The 7,500-nt window shown below is 39.9% G+C and overlaps 1 long non-coding RNA gene and 1 pseudogene across 1 annotated transcript; one reads left to right on the forward strand and one right to left on the reverse strand.

The window, feature by feature from the left end:
- The window catches only part of LOC137968227 (coiled-coil domain-containing protein 93-like), a 107,102-nt pseudogene extending 104,087 nt beyond the window's left edge, over nucleotides 1-3,015 (forward strand).
- A 1,437-nt stretch (nucleotides 3,016-4,452) lies between these two features.
- On the reverse strand, nucleotides 4,453-7,365 carry LOC138012970 (uncharacterized). The gene is made up of 3 exons (XR_011125143.1): nucleotides 7,214-7,365; nucleotides 7,005-7,093; nucleotides 4,453-6,554 (listed from the first exon to the last, which is right to left on the reverse strand). It is a non-coding gene; the product is annotated as an uncharacterized lncRNA (long non-coding RNA).
- Between the last annotated feature and the right edge of the window lie 135 nt (nucleotides 7,366-7,500).

Consider the following 7,500-nt stretch of genomic DNA (forward strand, 5'->3'; position numbering starts at 1 on the left):
ATTGGATTCCAGCCGGGCTAACTATATATTTGTTTTTTCAAGACTTTGCCCCGAGAGCTTTTTCTCTAGGTACTCCGGTTTTTCTGTCTCCTTTTTCAAATCCTGGTCCCCGATATTCATTTTACAATAGCATGTTCATATTTTTATTCTAGACTTTTCATTTTTAGCTTTCCGAATGAGTGTCGAAATGCAATTGTTTTTTCTTTGCTTCGCTGATTGGCTCTCAAAGTTTCAGCCGATCAGCCAATCGGAAGTAAAAGGTAATTCAGTGCAGTGACGCGTTACCCGCGCTGCATGTTGCTGCTCTTCGTTCTGATTGGAGTATTTGATTTTCTGTGGCTGTGATTGGCTAAAGTGTTGACATTCGTTCGTTTGTGGGACATTTAGTTGAAGGCCGTTCTACTGCTTAATTGCCCTTTTAAAATAGTACCAGAAAAATAAGCAGTAAACCACCTAGAGGTTACCGTTGTTTATCGCTTTTTTAGATTGAAAAGAAGAAGGTGGCCGAGAAGCAAAAGAGGGACGCCTTAAACCAGCAATACCTCGAGATTGTAGAACAAGAACGGCTGTATTACAAAACGGTCAAAGATTTCACCGAAGTAAGTTGAATTTTTTATTTTGTGTGAAGACCACTTCGATCTAGATGGCTTTGTCGAACTACCTCGATACATCTTTGTCAAACGACGCATTGCTTTCATTCGGAAGAGATAATCTAATTATCGGTATATTTTAAGGAAGGGCGTAGCTAGGGGGTTTCTGGGGTGCCCTTGACTCCCCCTTTGTAAGCCGTTTTTTACTCAACCTACAATATTCAGGTTGCGAAAACGCGAGTACCCTCTGTTTGACACAGTGTGATCCCCCCCCCTCCCCCCCCTTTGAAAAATCCTGGCTACGCCCATGTAAATAAGAACATACGAATTAATATACGGTAGAAAGTGGTGGTAAATTTTTTCTCATTTTAATTTTGCTTCCAAGAGCGGGAAATATGCTATTCCGTTGGCGCCGTAAAGGGGATGCAGACCCCATCACCACACGGTTCTTGGATATTCTACCTGTTTTGCTATTCCGGGGTATTCCCCCTCGAATAAGCGCCCTCAAATATCAACACTAGGGAGTTCAAGAAATGACTCAGTTCTCACTGGTTAGGAGAAACGCAGTTTCGGTGCAAAAGGTTTCGGTTTCGGCAGTTTCGGTGCAAAAAGAAGTAACAAAGCAAGCATTCAGATTGGTCAATGGTCAAAGGAAGTCACACAAACAGCCAATCAAATGCGAGCCCGTTCTGGCGCAATTTTCACGTGATTGCGTGATACGCGTGCCTTGTTTCTGCTCGATTACGACAATTTTTATCTCAAAATTTTCTCATGAATATTATTAATAAGTAACCACATAATTCTTCTCGTACAATTTGTATAGGTTATCGGATGATTTCGAGTGCAATTTGGAATAAATAAGCAAGTGTAAATTTTGTCAAAGACGCACAAAATTGCACGCGCCACAATTTATAGTCTTTAAAAAAATGTACAAGTGCTTATTTATTCGAATTTGCGCGATCATGCGCACAAATCCGAATATCATGTGATTACTTATTCATAATATACATAAAAAAAATTCGAGATGGTTAAGCAGAAGCAACGCATGCTTATAACGCAATCACGGAAAAATTACACCGTCCAGGGCTCGCATTTGATTGGCAATCAATGTAACAATTTCACCTTTATTGCACTATTCTCTTTGGGGGCCATCATGTACAAACGCCATTTATTCCCTTGAGATATAAGTTGAAAATTTCCGTGCATCTCTTGTTCTATAGGAGAACCCTATTTCCATATTTTATTACCATTTTGGTATAAATAGGATTGTTTTATCCCGTTTATTTCTCTCTTTGGCTTTGAACGGACGTCGGGTGTTCGACCCTCCCACCTCCCCTCAGCGATGGCTAGCGTGTTGCCATGGCTCCCACTCCTTCCGCTTCCGGGATCGCCTCTTTCCATAACTTACTTCTACTCGGGGCGTTTTTGAGTGAGGACTCCCAGTGATAATTTATTACTACCTATACGAATAACCATACTTGACCAACAGCATACGTTTTCGTTCATTTCTGTGCCACACGCTACGTCGATAATGGTGCATCAGAACTAGTAGTAATCGGAAGGTCGTCGTAGGTTCAACTCCAGCAAAGGAGCACTCGGATGTTTTCCGAATATCACCGAATAAACGGGAAAAATTACGTCTCATCTTTTCATTTGCCGGGGTAAACATTCACCTTGTCCTTCATTACAACAACGTGAAAGAGCCTACTGGAACGTGAGCTCAGCATACCACAATGACCCGTTTATACTTTGTCTTTAATCAGAAATGAGTAAAGAGTATGGCACAGTCGCAAAAGACTTGCAATTGCGCAAAGTTCTGTTTTTGAAATGACTTTTCCGTTGCCGTAGCTTGAAATGAAAACGGGAGACAGCCCTTTGTGAAACAAAATTACTAATACCAAAGAAGCATTTACCCTGCACCAAGTACAGTAAGAGGTGTCTCCTTGAAGAGTTAAATCTATCGCTGTGTAACTGTTGAGTTGCTTTTCTTGTAGGAGTGCCACAAGAATAAAGTTCTTCTTTCCAAGCTCAAGACATTAGGACTATCTTAGCTTTGTGGTCTTTAACTGTTGTCAATTACACAAGATAAATTTCAATGTTTAACTAATTGTCTTTTAAAAGTGGAGTTTTTTAAAATCTGATTGTTAAGCGGTGAGAGTGGTGATTTTAGGCGCTGTTTCCCTGTAGTTGTTCAAAGCAAGGCTATATTTGAAGCTGGTTGAATATCATGACGACCAAGAGAAAATCAAGGTTACAGGAAGTGAGGGCGTGGTCCTGCCCTAGGAATATGTTTTTAGATAAAACAGAAATGGAAGTGTTTTCAGAGGCGTCCGCGTGTTCGAACACTAGGAATCAAAATTGGAGAATCGCAACTGTCATCTTGCCCTGTTCCCGATGTCTTCATATATTTCTTTTTTTTTTTAAACTGTGAGCCCCAAAATTATGTTAGGCACAAAATATGTCACTCCTTGCACACCTTTCCGCCTGTTTCCTACATGCAAATCCGCTCTCGTAGGTACGGTTTTACGTAATGTAAAAAAAAATTTTTAGTCCGTTATGTAGGTGTATAAACACGTCGCTTGTGTTGTATTGTAAAACATCCCTGACGAAGTGTGCGTTAGTCACATGAAATGCGTAGGATAAAGTAAATCGTTTTACAACTCTTACAGTTTGCAGACGTGCTGCTCACTAGTTCAATCTTAAAAATTAAAAATAAAACAAAAAACCCCGATGTCTTCATTTGACGTCATGTTTGTATGAATGGAAACCGACTTCCGTTTCTAAATTAACTTCTGTGAAATTTCTCTTTATTTTGTCTTGGTAACAGCCAATAGGGTTTGGTCGATTTTACTCCGTTATAAGCACTAATACTACTGCTTCAAATGACCAGACTTTCGTGGTTATTGCAGGGTGATTTTGCGGCAGAGCGATCTCTCGATGCCAAAACTGCCGTTTGGATATCAAGATAGAGTAAGTTAGGTTTGCGGCCATCTCTTATGGTAAAACGCCCCAAAACACCGTCGAAAAACGGTTTCGTAGGTGGAGAATTTCTCAAAACTATCGTCTTGAAAATGCTTTTGGATTGCCGTGCGAATAGATGAAACTTTGGGTTTTTGAAAACGGTGGCGTAAAACTGGGTTAAAAACGTGCCAGTGTGGACCGGACACTTGAAATCATGGATCGTTTTCACTGAAACAAAAATAGACATTTTAAGAACGCATAAACTCATCAAATTGTACTTTTATTCAATAAAAATATTTTGTTTATTGCTTGTAAGTTGTTTCCCTATAATTAACACGCTTGCAGTATGAAAATACGAGTCAGTTTCAGTTCGATATTCACGATTTGGTTTCGACTCGAAAAGTAACGGTGGGTTTCCAATGGAAAAAGCCATAAGAATGCAAAAAAAAAAAAAAGAATCTTAAATGTACTCCAAAAATCAGGGTAGGTCAAAAAGCTAAATTTCGAGATTGATCTCAACACTTCAGTCAAACTTTATTTCCAGTTTTTTTCCCCCGATTTTAGATCACGTATTTCCAGTCACACGTTATAATCCATCAGCTGAAGGGTATGCTTTACGAGTGTGCGCTCAGCTGAAAATATGCGCTGACCAATCATAACAGCTGTCAAATAACATAAGCTGATGTTTGCGTAAAACAACTAAATGCAGTGGGCGAAATACGATAGCCAATAATATTTGGTACTCTTGCTGATTGGCTGAGAATGTAGCTTTGATTTTTGAGTCAATCACTAAGCGCTAAAGAAAGCACAGGGCTACTCCAGGAACGCGACCGAAAAGTGCTCCATGCTGTAGCCAGCATAGCAGCCTACCCTTTCCCTCCCCTCCCCCCTCCCCCTCCTCTTGGGCCCCTACGAAAGCTATCCATGTTGAATTTCTTCAAAGCAACTAGGCTGGGAGCTGGTAGTTTCTAGGCCTGGGAGAATGCCTCGAAGTGCTTGTTAATACTGCACTGACAAAAATAGAAGGCTACCGGTAACCTATCCTCTGGCCAGTATTATTTTTTTACTGTAGAGGAGGTTCTGGTTTTAACATGTGCGATTGCCATAGTCGATTCTGTGACAAACCACAGAATCGACTGGAACTCTGCTGCACGTGTTACCTACAGCACTAACTACTACTGGAAAGCTGTTTTACCAACTTTAACGGCTTTGACAACGTGAAAAGACCCATTTTAATTGTCTGTAGTTAAATTACTTTGCTTATCAACTCGCGTATGAGAGCACTTGCTGATACTCAAGCTCGTTTGAGAGCGGTCAGGGAAATTAACTAAAATAGTTGAACTCGCAACATTTCTTGCAACTGTGTCTGGGAACGGAAGACTCATGGACGAAAATAGTAAGGACAGACAAAAGTTCCTCGCATTTCGAAGTCGTCTATTCTGCACTTTAGGAAGTGATCTCTAGCTCTTTGCTATTACAGTATCCTGTTTTAAACACATTCAAAAATAAATTTTTCATCAAATTAATTAATCTTACGCACCGAAAATCAATGGAACATTATTCAAGGTGTTAAAATGAATAGCCATCATTGCAATCACAATTTTCAGAAATGTTTGTTTAGTGATGCGCTTCAATGCGTCCCTTGCGAAGCAGTCTCAGCTTGGCGGCCAAAACTGGTTTGACGACAACACCATGACGAGAAATCTGAACTGTCTCTACGCATGGAATTGAAATGAGGTTCTAGTGTTGTGCAACCAGAGGTTTTTTTTTTTCGTTCTCGACCGTTGATTTTGAATCGCGGAGCGTTCTCTCCGACCTTGCAAAAAAATTCCTCAGGCACCCAGAGTGCCTTCGTTAGTGTGTGGAATAAACTTTTGCTCAATGCAACTGCAAGACATGAATGAAATGCAGGAAAACGTCCGTCAGAGCAATTTGCAGTTAGTTTTTTTGCAGACCATTTAAAGAAGAATTGAGCGAGTTTTACTCAAGAGCGTGTCTTGTTATCTTATCTTTGCACTGAATTTATTATCAACGCTTAGTATAACTTATACTAATGAGTGTGACATAGTTAACATGACCCCGGAAGATATTAAAGCTAAACTTGCAGAGATGGGCATTAGAACACGGCTTAGGAATGTAAAAAGATTGCAGGAACAACTTGAAAATGCTTTAGAGTCAGCTTCTCAAACTCATTAATAATTGATAAATAGAACACAGAGGAAATCACCCATTTGAGGGAGTTAAGGATTTCACATTTTCATGAGCGTAACTTCTGATCATTATAGTTTGAATCTCTTCATGAATTATTGATGTTTTGAGAAGCTACATGTATATCAAACACTCAACATAGTGTTGAATCTGACATCCACCTCAAAGTAAGTTTTAAAATCTCACTTCATTTTTCTCAACCCATGCATGTTGTTGAAGAAGAATATATAAGGCCTATTGTTTTATGCCTCATTCCGCTAGGAGTTCAGACACATGCAAACTGGTTTGACAGGGATTGCAAGGTAATGCGCAATCACTCCTTCCAAAGCTTTAGTTACCAAACAACATTTAAGAAAGGAAATCTTCTACAACACATTGTCTAAGTTACATGGTTTCTTTGCTATTTCTATGCGCAACTTCTCTAGGGGGATCCTAGGGGCCTTGCAAAGTTACCCATGTTTGTTAAAATAATGCGCTGGGGACCATGACAAGACTGGCTTTATCTTAATAGGGAAGTCAATAGCAAATCCCTCTCCATGTTCGTTCAAAAGGTACCACCAGTGCTCCGAAAGATACTTAAAGTTTGTAAAGTCTTCCTTGTGAAATAAAAAATGACCTCGGTGTTCTGAAGGAGTCCCTTTGTTATATGAAACAAAGCGCCAAATATCCAGCTCCATGTCAATATAAAATGGTGAACGAGAGGAACTTTTTAGACCAGTTAACAGACCCGCAGCAAATCGCCGACTTCCTTCAAGAAGCCTTTCATCACTTATTTGAATTGGCCTTAAAAAGGATCTGAAAAGTCAGGAAAAGTTGCTTAATTCCATGATACTCGATTTTTTTTTTTTTTTAATGTTACTTTCAAGCAAATAATTTGTAAAAGGCGGGGCAAATATACAACCCCACACGCTTTTAGCTTTGAATTAATATTGTGTGTAAATAAAAGGTTTATGAATGTATGGTAACCGGTCATTCCGCCCCAGAGCAGATCCGCCCCACATACATGTATTATTCCGTCTAAGCAGTACTCATTTTAATCATTACGTCTATAGGTACCCATTTCAATGATTAGGTCTAAACGTTGATTTTAGTGATGAAAAAATGGAGTTGGTGTTGGTTAGCTATCATATCAGGGTTGTCAGAATACTGTGGAGCGGATCGACTCCGAAGCAGAACAACTTGTATTCGAATGTTTGTACGCATGTAAATATCAATGCAAAGATCGCAAATTTTCTCTCAATCCACCTTAACAAATCCGTCGTAATATTTTGAGCTGGCTCCCAGCTGCAAGCTTCTAGTGACCATCCTCTCCATTTCAGCAAGTATTCATAACTCTGGAATCACAATACACGTATGCATCATTCAATACACAGAAGACATTGCGTGAGCTTACGGTAAGAACAAGCCGACTCGAGGCATAATACATAACGAATAAGAAACAACACAAGACTTACCGAGCCACATTTTCGCCGAGTAATAATTCTTTCCACATCATGAAATCTCCTTCTATGTTTCGAGCGAGTTGTTGTGTCATATAAAACGACAGAGGAAAGCGGATGTAGTTGTTCATAGTCAACTGTGCGGGATTTTCTTGGAGACGGCATGTTGTTGCATTACCATATATTTGTTGAGTGGCCCGCTGCTTTATGCGCGGGCTCAAATGTCCGAAATTTCTGGCCATGTCATTTAGCGACCAGGGAGTTTAAGGACGTTCGCGCTAATTGTTTGTGCGCAACGTAAC

This window comes from Montipora foliosa, chromosome 8 (genome assembly GCF_036669935.1).
Source record: "Montipora foliosa isolate CH-2021 chromosome 8, ASM3666993v2, whole genome shotgun sequence".
Lineage (NCBI taxonomy): Eukaryota > Metazoa > Cnidaria > Anthozoa > Scleractinia > Acroporidae > Montipora > Montipora foliosa.